Genomic DNA, 15,410 nt, shown 5'->3' with positions numbered 1-15,410 from the left:
AGCTTGTCTGACGAAATGCCCCATTGCCTGAACTCACGGCCAAGCAGCAACTGGTGAGAGGGGGCCCTTCCTATGAGATCCTTCCCGCTCCACTGGAATTTGACAAACAGCAACAAACAGGCATTCTCCTGGAGACCTCTCAGCAGCCTCTCTCTGAACTCAAAGTACTTTGTAAGAACAAGGCTAACAAACAGCAGGTAATTCAATACAATTTTAATAGCTACGATGACATTGTTTATTTCAATATTTTGAGTCCTTCAAATGGATCTACTGTAACTGATAAGACCTTTAGTGTAACAAAGTAATTCCCATACATGCTCAGAGTCGTGCAGCGTGGAAACAGGCCCTTCGGCCCAACTTGCCCACACCGACCAACATGTCCCACCTGCCTGCGTTTGGTCCATATTCTTCTAAACCTGTCCCATCCATGTACCTGTCTAAATGTTTCTTAAGCATTGCGTCAACTACCTCCTCCTGCAGCCTCGTTCCATATACCCACCACCCTTTTATGTCTAAAAGGTTTCGGGGTCTGAGAACTCAGATGCCCAAAGTTAGTGCTGTGAGGGCCGACTCTCTGAATGCACACAATCCCGGCCACTGATAGATGGAGCAAGTTTGCCTCAGTGATGCAATGTCAAGAATGGAGCCTTCCTTGATCTCACCCACCATCGTGCAAAATAACTTAGCTGAAGGCATCTGATGTCTGGTTTGGTCAATTAATACAGCTTCAATGTCTTACATTAGGCTGATGGATAAAGGAATAATCTGCTTGGTAGCTCACAGCTTAACGGTATGAATATTGAATTCTTCAATTTTAGGTAACCTCCTACAAACTCCGCCAAAATCCCCCTCTTGTTCTCCCCCCAGCCCCATCTAGACCCCTACCTATTTCTCCCCTCCCCCCCACTACTTTCCTCCATCTAGCTTTGCAATTTGAAACTCTTCAATCCTGTTTCACACCCTTCCAACCATCTCCCCATCAACGCCCTCCCCCTCACTTATGGCACGCCACACTTTGTCCTGCCTCTCTCCTCTTCAACCTTTCTTCTCACCTCCTGCAACCAGCCTTTAGAAGGTCTCGACCTGAAACGTCAGCCTGCCATGTTCTCCAGAGCTGCTGCCTGACCTGCTAAGTTACTCCAGCACTTTGTGTCCTTTCAGGAACCTCTCATGGTCATGCCAGTTTGCAAACCATATACAGTGCATTCAGAACCCTTCACTTTTTCCACATTTGGTTACGTTACAGCCTTATTATAAAATGGATTACATTTTAAAAAAATGTTTATCATCCATCTACACACAATACCCCAATAATAAAAAAGCAAAAACAGGTGTTTAGAAATTTTTGCAAAGTAATTAAAAAGAAATAACTGAAATATCACATTTACATAAGGATTCAGACCCTTTACTCAGGACTTTGTTGAGGCATCTTTGGCAGCGATTACAGCCTCAAGTTTTCTTGGGCAAGACGCGACAAGTTTGGCACACCTCTCTCTCTCTCTCATTTCTCACATTCTTCTCTGCAGATGCTCTCAAGCTCTGTCAGGTTGGATGGGGAGCGTCAATACACAGCTATTTTCAGGTCCCTCCGGAGATGTTCGATTGGGTTCAAGTCCGGGCTCTGGCTGGGCCACTCATGAAGCCACTCCTGCATTGTCTTGGCTGTGTGCTTAGGGTCGTTGTCCTATTGGAAGGTGAATCTCCGCTCCAGTCTGAAGTCAGAAGGCTCTGGAGCAGGTTTTCATCAAGGATCTCTCTGTACTTTGCTCCGTTCATCTTTCCCTCGACCCTGACTAGTCTCCCAGTTCCTGCCGTGAGAAACATCCCTACAGCATGATGCTGCCACCACCACCGTAGGTATGGTATTGGCCGGGTGATGAGCGGTGCCTGGTTTCCTCCAGACGTGACGCTTGGCATTCAGGCTAAAGAGTTCAATCTTGGTTTCATCAGACCAGAGAATCTTGTTTCTCATGGTCTGAGAGTCCTTTAGGTGCCTTTTGGCAAACTCCAAGCAGGCTGTCGTGTGCCTTTTACTGAGGAGTGGCTTCCGTCGGGTCACTCGAACATAAAGGCTTGATTGGTGGAGTGCTGCAGATATAGTTATCCTTCTGGAAGGTTCTCCCATCTCCACAGAGGAACTCTGTCAGAGTGACCATCAGGTTCTTGGTCACCTCCCTGACCAAGGCCCTTCTCCCCCGATTGCTCAGTTTGGCCAGGCGGACAGTTCTATGAAGAGTCCTGGTGGTTTCAAATTTCTTCCATTTATGAATGACTGAGGCCACTGTGCTCTTTGGGACCTGCAATTATGCATAAATTGTTTTATACCCTTCCCCAGATCTATGTATCGACACAATCCTGCCTCGGAGGTCTACAGACAATTCCTTCGTCTTCATGGCTTGGTTTTTGCTCTGACATGCACTGTCAACTGTGGGACCTTAAATAGTCAGGTGTGTGCCTTTCCAAATCATGTCCAATCAATTTAATTTACCACTAGTGGACTCCAATCAAGTTGTAGAAACATCTGAAGGATAATCAATGGAAACAGGATGAACCCAAGCTCAATTTTGAGTGTCATCGCAAAGGGTCTGAATACATATAAATGTGATATTTTAGTTATTTCTTTTTTATTACTTTGCAAAAATTTCAAACACCTGTCTTCACTTCTTCATTCTGGGGTATTGTGTGTTGATTGATGATTAAAAAAAATGAATTTAATCCATGTTAAAATAAGACTGTAACGTAACAAAATGTGGAAAACATGAAGGGGTCTGAATACTTTCTGAATTTTGCACAGCCTCCTGATGTGACCAAGGCCTGGGCTCTATAGATGGAGCTGTTTGATTACAAAGCTGTCTTTTACATTTCAAAACAGTTTGCTGCTTCTCACCTACATTAAAATTGGTTTATTTTGTGATGACGTATTAATGCCTGTATCCACAGATGGATGTCGTAAATCTAACAGTTCCTAAAAAGCTCCTTTGTTACCCCACAGCACAGGAAATCATCCCAGGGAGGTAAAAGTCTAACAGGAGGTTTCATTAAACAGGTCAAAATACCCTTCACCATGGATCCCCTCTTCAATTACTAGGCTACCATGTCCATATGTGGATCTACATCTAAACTATCCCTCACCTCGAACTGGTGATCTGCAAGAACCAAGCAGCAATGGCAACATTGTGTTGGAAGGAACTGCAGATGCTGGTTTACACTGAAGATGGACACAAAATGCTGGAGTAGCTCCATGGTTCAGGCAGCATCTCCGGAGAAAAGGAATAGGTGACGTTTCGGGTTGAGACCTTTCTTCAGACTGAGAGTCAGGGAGGAGGGGAAGTAGAGGCTTGAAAAGGTACAGAACCGGATCTGATTTGCTCTGTACCTTTTCATTTCTCTAGGCTCCCTCTCCCCTGACTCCCAGTCTGGAGAAAGGTCTCAACCCAAAACATCACCTATTCCTTTTCTCCAGAGATGCTGCCTGACCCGTTGAGTTACTCCAGCATATTGTGTCTAACTTCAATGGCAATATTGTTCCTGGCATTTGACCACATCGTCTTCTTGGATACATTTTATTCCCTTGATGATTTTGCCCATTGTTTCAAGATGGTGACTTTGTCATTCGTGACTTTGCTGCCTCGTCCCCTTTACGGCATCTTACTTCAAAGATGTGACTAGCTGTTTCTTTCTCTGTCACTTCCTCACTTGGGAGACAATGTTATGGTATTTATTATCCCACACACTGCAACCTGAGGCAAGCCTAATTTGACACTAAATATAAGCTGTAAGCTAGCCCAGAAACCTATTTTAATTTTTTCTTATTTTTGTAACTTTATTCGGCTTCATCACCTCCTCTAAGATGAATCCTCATTTGTGGTTTACCAGAAGCTGTACTTCAGGCACATCACACATTTGCATTCTGAAGGGGGTCTTGACCAACGACCGTGAAGGATGTCCTATGTCTACCAACGCCTAAAAGTAGGAGAAGGATCGATTCTCAATGCTCGTACTGGGGATTGGCATCCAGGTGGAATCTTTCACTTCCCTGCAGAGAGGAATGGGTTTCTCAACAACCAGTTTTCTGATAATGGTTGGAAATTGGTCTCCAGCTGATTGTTGAAATGCCTTTGTGATAACGGGTTAACATCTATTGTACAACAATTGACATCATCAAACACCTGGTTCCATTCAGGATGTCATAGCTGCATTTACCCCCTGACCCTTGGCCCTATCTGACCAGCTGCCCATTCCGGACTCTGGCCCCAGGGTGAAAATGTGAATCATTTGTTCAGGGGATCGATCTGACTCCCAAGTGGCACGTGACACTTTGGGCAGTAAGACAAATATTGGAAGATGACGAAGGCATTGGACACTCCCAAATAAGGTAAACATTGGAATCTGAGAAAAACATTTATGAGATTAATATATAGAATGACAGATAATTGTCAAGCAGCATACTATATGTGGGAACTCTAGATGTATAAAAAGGGTCCGCAGATGCTGGTTTAAACCGAAGATAGACTCAAACTGCTGGAGTAACTCAGCGGGACAGGCAGCATCTCTGGAGAGAAGTGAATGAGTGACGTTTCGAGTCAGGACCCTTCTTCAGACTTCAGATTTCACTCTAATATTAGTGGAATTATATTACGTTGGAGCAACATTTGGAATTTGTCATAGTGCTTTGTTATTATATAGCTCTAACGCAGAAAATATCCCAGGGAACTTCAAAAAGCAAACAGTATTTGACATTGTGCCCCATATGTACCCTTCAGATAAGTGGTGTGGTTCTGATGCTCGATAAGGGAATATACAGCACATGGCACCATCTGGTGGTGATGAAGAATATTACAGATATTTATGGGGGGGGAAAAAGTGCTTTTAAAATGATAAAGTAACTCAAGATATTTGAAGAAGTATTATGACACTGAACACAGAAGCGCATCTGGGCAGGTGACAAATAGCTTGGTCAAAGCTGAAGGTTTTGATGAACGTCAAAGGAGGGTAAGGAGGTAGATGATATAAGCAGAGTACTTAAGAACTTAAAATCTCAGGCTATGAGAACAAGCCACCATTGTTGGACCAGTCAAGATTTGTGATGTCCAAGAGGACAGGCTGGAGTAACGAAGATGGAGAGACCATAAGTGGGATCTCAACACGCAGCTACTGTAAATATTATAAAATATAGGTGTTGGGACTTTATAGACAGCAGATGTTAAGATGTTAAGACATACAGGTTTGTAAGTTAATTGGTCGCTCTAAATTGCTCCTAGTGTGCGCAGGATAAAACAGGTGTATTGGTGATTGCTGGTCGGCGTGGACTCAGTTGGCCGAAGGACCTGTTTCCATGCTGTATCTTTAGCAATAATCAGGAGCAAAATACAAGTGCTGGATCAGTCTAGGCAAGTAACTGCAGTGCATTTTTGTAAATATATACACTGCGAATATTGTGCACTGATGATCGAGGGAGTTAATAGTTTGGTTGAAGATAGACCCAAAGTGCTGGAGTAACTGAGTGGGACAGGCAGCATCTCTGGAGAGAAGGAATGGGTTACATTTCAGGTCGAGACCCTTCTTCAGACCCAAAACATCACCCATTCCTTCCCTCCAGAGATGCTGCCTGTCCCGCTGAGTTACTCCAGCATTTTCTGTCTATCTTCGGTGTAAACCAGCATCTGCAGTTCTTTCCTACACCTTAATGTTTTGGCTGGTGGATAGGGTGCCACTAAATGAGGATGCGTTGTCATGGTTTTAGTCTAGCCTCATAAAATTGTAGGCGCAGCATTCAACGAGGTAAGAGGAGAGTATTCCGAATGGTCGGCTGCTCTGGAAGGTTAGACCACATGGGATCCAGGGAGATCTAGCTAATTGGATACAGAATTGGCTTCATGGAAGGAAGCAGAGGGTGGAGGTTGCTTTTCAGACTGGAGGCCTGTGACAAGTGGTGTGCTTCAGATATTGGTGCTGGGTCCAATGCTGTTTGTGGTTTTTAGCAATAATTTGGATGAGTATGTACAAGGCATGGTTAGCAGGTTTTCAGACGACGCTAAAGTGGGGGATATAGATAGTATATTTATAGATATAGATAGTAGTCATCAAAAATTACAGCAGGCTCTTGATCAGCTCGGCAAGTGGGCCGAGGAATGGCTAATGGAGTTTATTGCAGATAAGTGCGAAGTGTTGCAGTTTGGGAAGTCAAACCAGGGCAGGACTTCCACAGTGAGTGGTAGGGCCCTGGGAAGTGTCGTGGATCAACGGGATCTAGGTGTGCAGATCCTGAAAGTGGTGTCACAGGTAGATAGGGTGGTCAAGAAGAAACTTTGGTACATTGACCTACATCAGTTAGGGTATTGGGTATAGAATTTGGGACGTTATGTACAAGATGTTGTACTAGATGTTGAGTGTAAGGCCACATTTGGAGTATTATGTTCACTCTTGGTCACCCTGCTATGGAAATGAATCATTCAGCTGGAAAAAGTGCAGAGAGTATTTATGAGAATGTTTCCAGGGTTTGAGGCAGTGAGTGATAGTGAGAGGTAAGGCAGGCTCCTTTGTGCATAGGAGGCTGAGGTGTGACCTTATAGAGGTGTATAAAATCATGAGGGGAATAGATACGGTGAATGCAGAGTCTTTTACTCAGGGTATAGGGGAATCACAAACAAGAGGTAAAAACAGGAAAGCAGACTATTATCTAAATGGTGGCCGACTAGGAAAAGGGGAGATACAGCGAGACCTGGGTGTCATTGGCTATATTTAAGAGGGAGTTAGATGTGGCCCTTGTGGCTAAAGGGATCAGAGGGTATGGAGAGAAGGCAGGTACGGGATACTGAGTTGGATGATCAGCCATGATCATATTGAATGGCGGTGCAGGCTCGAAGGGCCGAATGGCCTACTCCTGCACCTAATTTCTATGTTTCTATGTTTCTAAGTATCCCGTACCTGCCTTCTCTCCATACCCTCTGATCCCCTTAGCCACAAGGGCCACATCTAACTCCCTCTTAAATATAGCCAATGAACTGGCCTCGACTACCCTCTGTGGCAGAGAGTTCCAGAGATTCACCACTCTCTGTGTGAAAAAAGTTCTTCTCATCTCGGTTTTAAAGGATTTCCCCCTTATCCTTAAGCTGTGACCCCTTGTCCTGGACTTCCCCAACATCGGGAGCAATCTTCCTGCATCTAGCCTGTCCAACCCCTTAAGAATTTTGTAAGTTTCTATAAGATCCCCTCTCAATCTCCTAAATTCTAGAGAGTATAAACCAAGTCTATCCAGTCTTTCTTCATAAGACAGTCCTGACATCCCAGGAATCAGTCTGGTGAACCTTCTCTGCACTCCCTCTATGGCAATAATGTCCTTCCTCAGATTTGGAGACCAAAACTGTACGTAATACTCCAGGTGTGGTCTCACCAAGACCCTGTACAACTGCAGTAGAACCTCCCTGCTCCTATACTCAAATCCTTTTGCTATGAAAGCTAACATACCATTCGCTTTCTTCACTGCCTGCTGCACCTGCATGCCTACTTTCAATGACTGGTGTACCATGACACCCAGGTCTCGCTGCATCCCCCCTTTTCCTAGTCGGCCACCATTAAGATAATAGTCTGCTTTCCTGTTTTTGCCACCAAAATGGATAACCTCACATTTATCCACATTATACTGCATCTGCCAAACATTTGCCCACTCACCCAGCCTATCCAAGTCACCTTGCAGTCTCCTAGCATCCTCCTCACAGCTAACACTGCCCACCAGCTTAGTGTCATCCGCAAACTTGGAGATATTGCCTTTAATTCCCTCATCCAGATCATTAATATATATTGTAAATAGCTGGGGTCCCAGCACTGAGCCTTGCGGTACCCCACTAGTCACTGCCTGCCATTGTGAAAAGGACCCGTTTACTCCTACTCTTTGCTTCCTGTTTGCCAGCCAGTTCTCTATCCACATCAATACTGAACCCCCAATGCCGTGTGCTTTAAGTTTGTAAACTAATCTCTTATGTGGGACCTTGTCGAAAGCCTTCTGGAAGTCCAGATACACCACATCCACTGGTTCTCCCCTATCCACGCTACTAGTTACATCCTCGAAAAATTCTATAAGATTCGATAGACATGATTTACCTTTTGTAAATCCATGCTGACTTTGTCCAATGATTTCACCACTTTCCAAATGTGCTGCTATCCCATCTTTAATAACTGACTCTAGCAGTTTCCCCACTACCGATGTTAGACTAACTGGTCTGTAATTCCCCGTTTTCTCTCTCCCTCCCTTCTTAAAAAGTGGGGTTACGTTTGCTACCCGCCAATCCTCAGGAACTACTCCAGAATCTAAAGAGTTTTGAAAGATTATTACTAATGCATCCACTATTTCTGGAGCTACTTCCTTAAGTACTCTGGGATGCAGCCTATCTGGCCCTGGGGATTTATCGGCCTTTAATCCATTTAATTTACCCAACACCACTTCCCGGCTAACCTGGATTTCACTCAATTCCTCCAACTCCTTTGTCCCCTGCTATTTCCGGCAGATTATTTATGTCTTCCTTAGTGAAGACGGAACCAAAGTAGTTATTCAATTGGTCCGCCATATCCTTGTTCCCCATGATCAACTCACCTGTTTCTGACTGCAAGGGACCTACATTTGTTTTAACTAATCTCTTTCTTTTCACATATCTATAAAAGCTTTTGCAGTCAGTTTTTATGTTCCCTGCCAGTTTTCTTTCATAATCTATTTTTCCTTTCCTAATTAAGCCCTTTGTCCTCCTCCGCTGGTCGCTGAATTTCTCCCAGTCCTCCGGTATGCTGCTTTTTCTGGCTAATTTGTACGCATCATCCTTCGCTTTGATACTATCCCTGATTACCCTTGTTATCCACGGATGCACTACCTACCCTGATTTATTCTTTTGCCAAACTGGGATGAACAATTTTTGTAGTTCATCCATGCAGTCTTTAAATGTCTTCCATTGCATATCCACCGTCAACCCTTTTAGAATTAATTGCCAGTCAATCTTGGCCAATTCACATCTCATACCCTCAAAGTTACCTTTCTTTAAGTTCAGAACCATTGTTTCTGAATTAACAATGTCACTCTCCATCCTAATGAAGAACTCAACCATATTATGGTCACTCTTGCTCAAGGGGGCACGTACAACAAGACTGCTAACTAACCCTTCCTCATTACTCAATACCCAGTCTAAAATAGCCTGCTCTCTCGTTGGTTCCTCTACATGTTGATTTAGATAACTATCCCGCATACATTCCAAGAAATCCTCTTCCTCAGCACCCCTGCCAATTTGATTCACCCAATCTATATGTAGATTGAAGTCACCCATTATAACTGTTTTGCCTTTGTCGCACGCATTTCTAATTTCCTGTTTGATACCATCTCCAACTTCACTACTACTGTTAGGTGGCCTGTACACAACACCCACCAGCGTTTTCTGCCCCTTAGTGTTTCGCAGCTCTACCCATACCGATTCCACATCCTCCAAACTAATGTCCTTCCTTTCCATTGCGTTAATCTCCTCTCTAATCAGCAACGCTACCCCACCTCCTTTTCCTTTCTCTCTATCCCTCCTGAATATTGAATATCCCTGGATGTTCAGCTCCCAGCCTTGGTCACCCTGGAGCCATGTCTCCGTGATCCCAACTATATCATAGTCATTAATAGCTATCTGCACATTCAACTCATCCACCTTATTACGAATGCTCCTTGCATTGAGACACAAAGCCTTCAGGCTTGTTTTTACAACACTCTTACCCCTTATACAATTATGTTGAAAAGTGGCCCTTTCTGATTTTTGCCCTGGTTTTGTCTGCCTGCCACTTTTACTTTTCACCTTGCTACCTATTGCTTCTACCCTCATTTTACACCCCTCTGTCTCTACGCTCACACATTTAAGAAACCCTTTCCCTTTAACTCTATCCTCCACTATCCCATTCGACACCCCACCCCCCTTATTCAGTTTAAAACCACCCGTGTAGCAGTGGCAAACCTGCCTGCCAGAATGCTGTTCCCACACCTGTTAAGATGCAATCCGTCCCTTTTGTACAGTTCCCCCTTACCCCAAAACAGATCCCAGTGATCTAAGAATCTAAATCCCTGCCCCGTGCACCAGTTCCTCAGCCACACGTTCAGGTCCCGTATCTCCCTGTTCCTGCGCTCGCCAGCACGAGGAACTGGAAGCAATCCGGAGATAACAACCCTGGAGGTCCTGCTTTTCAGCATTTTTCCGAGCTCTCTAAAGTCACGCTGCAGAAAATTCATCCCCTTCTTTCCGACATCGTTTGTGCCGACATGCACTACCACTTCCGGATGTTCACCTTCGCCCTTGAGGATTTTCTGCACTCTGTCCGTGACATCCTGGATCCTGGCACCAGGAAGGCAGCACACCATCCTCGCATCCCGTCTGTTGCCGCAGAAACCCCTGTCCGTACCTCTCACAATGGAGTCTCCCACTACAATGGCGTTGCCTGCCTTAGGCCTTTTTGGTTTGGGCTCAACAGCCCTATTCGCATCACAAGCCAGTCCGTCGCCCAGTGTAAACACCTCTTCTGTCCCGACAGCTTCTAAGTGGGTGAACCTGTTCACAAGAGGTACAACACCCGGGGACGTTGGCATTCCATGCTTCCCTCCCGTTCTCACTGTCTCCCACCTTCTCTCTTCCAGAACCTTAGGTGTAACAATCGTACTGTAGGACTTGTCGAGGAACGGCTCGGTTTCTCGGACGAACCGGAGGTCATCCACTTGCTTCTCCAGTTCCCCAACACGGCCCTTCAGGAGCTCTACCTGGATGCACTTCTCGCATTTGTAGCAGCCAGAGGCACTAACGGTGTCCTTGACCTCCCACATACTGCAAGCATCGCACTGAATCAGCTTGCCTGACATTTCCTTCTTTCGTTTCCTCTCCGAAGACTCTCGAGCCAAAGACTCGCACTTCCCTCACAGGGCACTTCCCTCACAGGGCACTTCCCTCACAGGGCACTTCCCTCACAGGGCACTTCCCTCGCTGCCGCTCGCTAAGAGCAGTCTTGCTTAAATTGACTGATAAATTGCCTGATTTACCAATTTACAAACCAAATTCCTCAGTTTTCAACTGTTTTCCCACACTGACTCACTTCTCTCCTCCCACTTGGGCTAGAGCCAATCAGTCATATCTCTTGCTAAACTCCTGCTGCTGTTGCTCCCAAAACTACAGCAGTTCTGAGTCAAGTCTGCCTGTCCTTGGCCTTTACTTTAACTGTTTTCACTTCTCTCCTCCCACTTGGGCTAGAGCCAATCAGTCGTATCTCTTGCTAAACTCCTGCTGCTGTTGCTCCCAAAACTACAGCAGTTCTGAGTTGGATGATCAGCCATGATCATATTGAATGGCGGTGCAGGCTCGAAGGGCCGAATGGCCTACTCCTGCACCTAATTTCTATGTTTCTATGTTTCTAAGAGGTCATGGATTTAAAGTTGTATGGGGCAACATTTTCACTCGGAGTTTAGTTTAGTTTAGAGATACAGCACGGAAACAGGACCTTCGGCCCACCGGGTCCGCACCCACCAACCAGCGATCCCCGCACATTAACACTATCCTACACCCACTAAGGACAAGTTTTACATTTACCAAGCCAATTAACCTACAAACCTGTACGTCTTTGGAAAGTGGGTGGAAACCGAATATCTCGGAGAAAACCCACGCAGGTCACGGGGAGAACGTACAAACTCCATACAGACAGCGCCCATAGTCGGGATCGAACCTGGGTCTCCGGTGCTGCATTCGCTGTAAAGCAGCAACTCTACCGCTGCGCCACCATGACTGCCCTGAGGGTGGTGGGTATATGGAACGAGCTGCCAGAGGAGGTTGTTGAAGCAGGTACTACAATGGCATTTAAAAGATACATGGACATGTACATAGGAATGGTTTAGAGGAATGAAGGCAGATGGGACAAGTTTAGATGAGCATATTGGTCGGCATGGACGAGTTGGGCCTGTTTCCGTGCTGCATAACTCTATGACTCTCATCCCTCATGTTCCTGACTTGTGCTGTGTAGGTGATGAACAGCTTTGGGATGTCAGGGGGTGAGTTTCTCTGACAACTGAATGACTAGTCTGTGACTGCTTTTATAGCTACGATATTTGTGTGGCTGTTCCTGTTCAATTCCAGGTTATTGATGGTGTGGCCCTCCACAATGGTAATGCCTTTGAATTTCAAAACAAGGTGGATTGAAGATAATCTTTGGCAGACAATGTTGTCATGTGAATATTACCACGCTCATCAATCCATGCCTAAATATTGCCGGCATTAGATGGATTTGTCTGCTAGGCGGCATCTGTGAAGGGAATGGACAGACGAGGAAGGTCGCTTGTCCAATTCCTCCACAGATGCTGCAAGAACCGCAGAGTTCTTTGTGTTTTGCTCATAACAATGCGGGCTGAGATGAGATAAAAGAACACATGGCACCTTTAAATTCTGCATCTTTACCATCTGCTTCCCCGCTGTAACGTGCGATGCTTTTGCAACTTAAAGATTTTTAATAAATTCAAAACGTTGCACAATTTGGTATTCCACGTGTAGGGAGGAACTGCAGATGCTGGTTTAAACCGAAGATGGGCAAAAGGCGAGTAAATACAATACAATACAATACAATAAACACAGCACATGCAATGCCAAAGATAGACACAAAAAACTGGAGTAACTCAGTGGGTCAGGCAGCACCCCTTCTATGTAAACAAGTAACGCCGATCAAGGAAACGTTCAGTTGTAGCTGTTGGCTAGGTGTTTTTTTTGTATATTTTTCATTAGTTTGCACTACATCTCTCTCTGTCGCAGTCTTTATCTCTCCCCCGACTCTCAGTCTAAAGAAGGGTCTCGACCCGTAACGCCACCCGTTCCTTTTCTCCGGAGATGCTGCCTGTCCCGCTGAGTTATGCTTGTCTGACTTTGGCATTGTATGTGCTGTGTTTACTCGCCAGTGCGTTGAGATGTGAATTTTCACCGGTTGTGTGGAAAGGAACTAACTGCAGATTGATACAAAAAGCTGGAGTAACTCAGCGGGGCGACAGGCAGCATCTCTGGAGAGAAGGAATCGGGTGACGTTTCGGGTCGAGGCCCTTCTTCAGACTGCAGGTGCTGGTTTAAACTGAAGTTTGACACGCATCGACCTGGAGTAACTCAGCGGGACAGGCAGCATCTGTGGATGGAGGGAACCGGTCATTGTGTGCGGGCACTTTGCTTGCTCCGGCCGGGGTGGCCGCTGCGCAGTGCGGGGCAGCTCCGGTGGGTGGCGGTGTCCGTGGAGGACCGCCGTCTCCCCCCCCCCCCCCCCACCCCCACCCCACCCCTGGGTGTTGCCTGGAGACCAGGGTGCGATGCCAATGGCGGTGGGCGGCGCCCTCGGCTATCCGGCGCTGGCGGCAACAGCAGCGGCAGCAGCAGCAGCAGACACACGTTTGAATTAACCAGTTGTTTTGTTACAGTGGAAAGAAATGGAAACATTGTAGCGGCCGGTGTAGCAACAGCGAGAAGAGGAGCCGCTCCAGGTACAGGCGGGTCTGGGCCCAGGTACAGGTACAGGTGTAGTTGCAGGTCCAGGTCCAGGTACAGGTGTAGTTGCAGGTCCAGGTACAGGTACAGATGTACTTGCAGGTCCACTTCACTGCGGCCCCGATACTCACACAGCCCAGAGCCCGGACACTTGTAGCGACCCAGCCTCAGCCCGAGGGAGGGACGGAGAAAGTGGGGGGTGGGTGGGGAAGTGGTGGAGGAGGAGGAGGAGGAGGAGGAGGAGGATGTGGAAGTGGTGGAGAAGGAGGAGGTGGAGGGGGAAGTGGTGGAGGAGGAGGAGGTGGTGGATGTGGAAGTGGTGGAGAAGGAGGAGAAGGAGGGGGTGGGTGGGGAAGTGGTGGAGGGGGAGGAGGTGGAGGAGGAGGAGAGGGTGGGTGGGGAATTGGTGGAGGAGGAGGGGGTGGAGGAGGAGGAGGAGGAGGAGGAGGAGGGGGTGGGTGGGGAAGTGGTGGAGGAGGAGGAGGTGGAGGGGGTGGAGGTGGAGGAGGAGGGGGTGGGTGGGGAAGTGGAGGGGTGAAGGAGGAGGAGGGGGTGGGTGGGGAAGTGGAGGGGGAGGGGGAGGAGGAGGATGTGGAGTGGGTGGGGAAGTGGTGGAGGAGGGGGAGGGAGAATGGTGGAGGAGGAGGGGGTGGAGGAGGAAGTGGTGGAGGTGGAGGGGTGGAGGAGGAGGGGGTGGGTGGGGAAGTGGAGGAGGAGGAGGGGGTGGGTGGGGGAGTGGAGGGGGTGGGTGGGGAAGTGGTGGAGGAGCGGGAGGAGGAGGAGGATGTGGAGGGGGTGGGTGGGGAAGTGGTGGAGGAGGGGGAGGAGGAGGAGGAGGATGTGGAGGGGGTGGGTGGGGATGTAGTGGAGGAGGGATGGTGGAGGGAGTGGGGAGAGATGGAGAGAGGAGACAGGAAATAGAGGGGAGATGGAAGGGAAAGGAGAGAGGATGCGCTCAAGTTTGGGACCAGAGAGGGAAACTGGGTGCACTCAACATTGGCTACAAGGGGCAGAGTTAGGCAGTGGGGGTGTATTGCCCCGGGTTGGGTACGTGAGGTGGTATCATGGAGTGTGATCAGTGTCGGGCACAATAATGGAACTGGGTCTCTGCCCAGGTTCTGTGCCCAAGGTTTGGTATAAAGTAGGGAGTGTGAGGAATAGACGCTGGGTGGATTATTCAGCTTCTCCAGCCTCTTCTACCATTCGTGAAAATAAAATGATCTTTCATCATCCTGCCACTTTCTTGCACTGGCTCCACATCCCTTAATTCCCCCACATGTGGAGTAGGTGCGTGTGCAGGGGCTGGGTACAAAGTGAGGATCAGGAGGTGCCCAGATTTGTTTTTTTTTTGAGAAGGAACAGGATGGCACACAGTATGTTGTTGGTGGATTCCCGTGTCGTACCAAGGATTGGTATTCAGTATGCTTCAGTTTGTGCACTTTCCCATCTCCCAGTGCCATAATCATCTCATCCTGGTGATAGTTCTTCATGTGTGAGATCAGGGTATTTAACTATAAGAGGCATTGAAACAGAAATTGACCAGATATGCCAGGTATAGTTGCAGGTCCATGAAGTATGGATGAAGCGATACTGCATAGTGCCTTTCAGTTGGATTGGCAGGCTGATGTTTACCTTCCCAATTCTACAGACTGAAGTGAATTGTATGACCCTGTTGTGTGAGTGAATATGGCTTTAATTCGATGCAGTTGGAAGGGTCTGAGAGTTTCTATTTGCTGCTTTTTGCATGTGATGACGGTGCAGTAGCAGGTGCCTTCTGTGTTTACTGAATTCGTCTGCCTACTCTTTTCTGAATCTGTGAAAAAGATAATGTTATGACAATCTGAGAGAGCTGGCTCTACTTCTGAAAGATTATCATTGAACCTTGTGGTTCATTCGACCCATCGA

At 47.0% G+C, this 15,410-nt stretch overlaps 1 protein-coding gene across 1 annotated transcript in view; it reads left to right on the top strand.

The window, feature by feature from the left end:
* Positions 1-13,386: 13,386 nt before the first annotated feature.
* usp2 (ubiquitin specific peptidase 2) overlaps positions 13,387-15,410 on the top strand; it is a 115,373-nt gene continuing 113,349 nt past the window's right edge. The window contains exon 1 of the mRNA XM_033049978.1: positions 13,387-13,501. The gene's annotated coding sequence lies outside the window, so the exon portion shown is untranslated. The remainder of the gene's footprint in view (positions 13,502-15,410) is intronic.

This window comes from Amblyraja radiata, chromosome 33, assembly GCF_010909765.2.
Source record: "Amblyraja radiata isolate CabotCenter1 chromosome 33, sAmbRad1.1.pri, whole genome shotgun sequence".
NCBI lineage: Eukaryota > Metazoa > Chordata > Chondrichthyes > Rajiformes > Rajidae > Amblyraja > Amblyraja radiata.
This window is presented reverse-complemented; position numbering and strand designations above follow the sequence as displayed.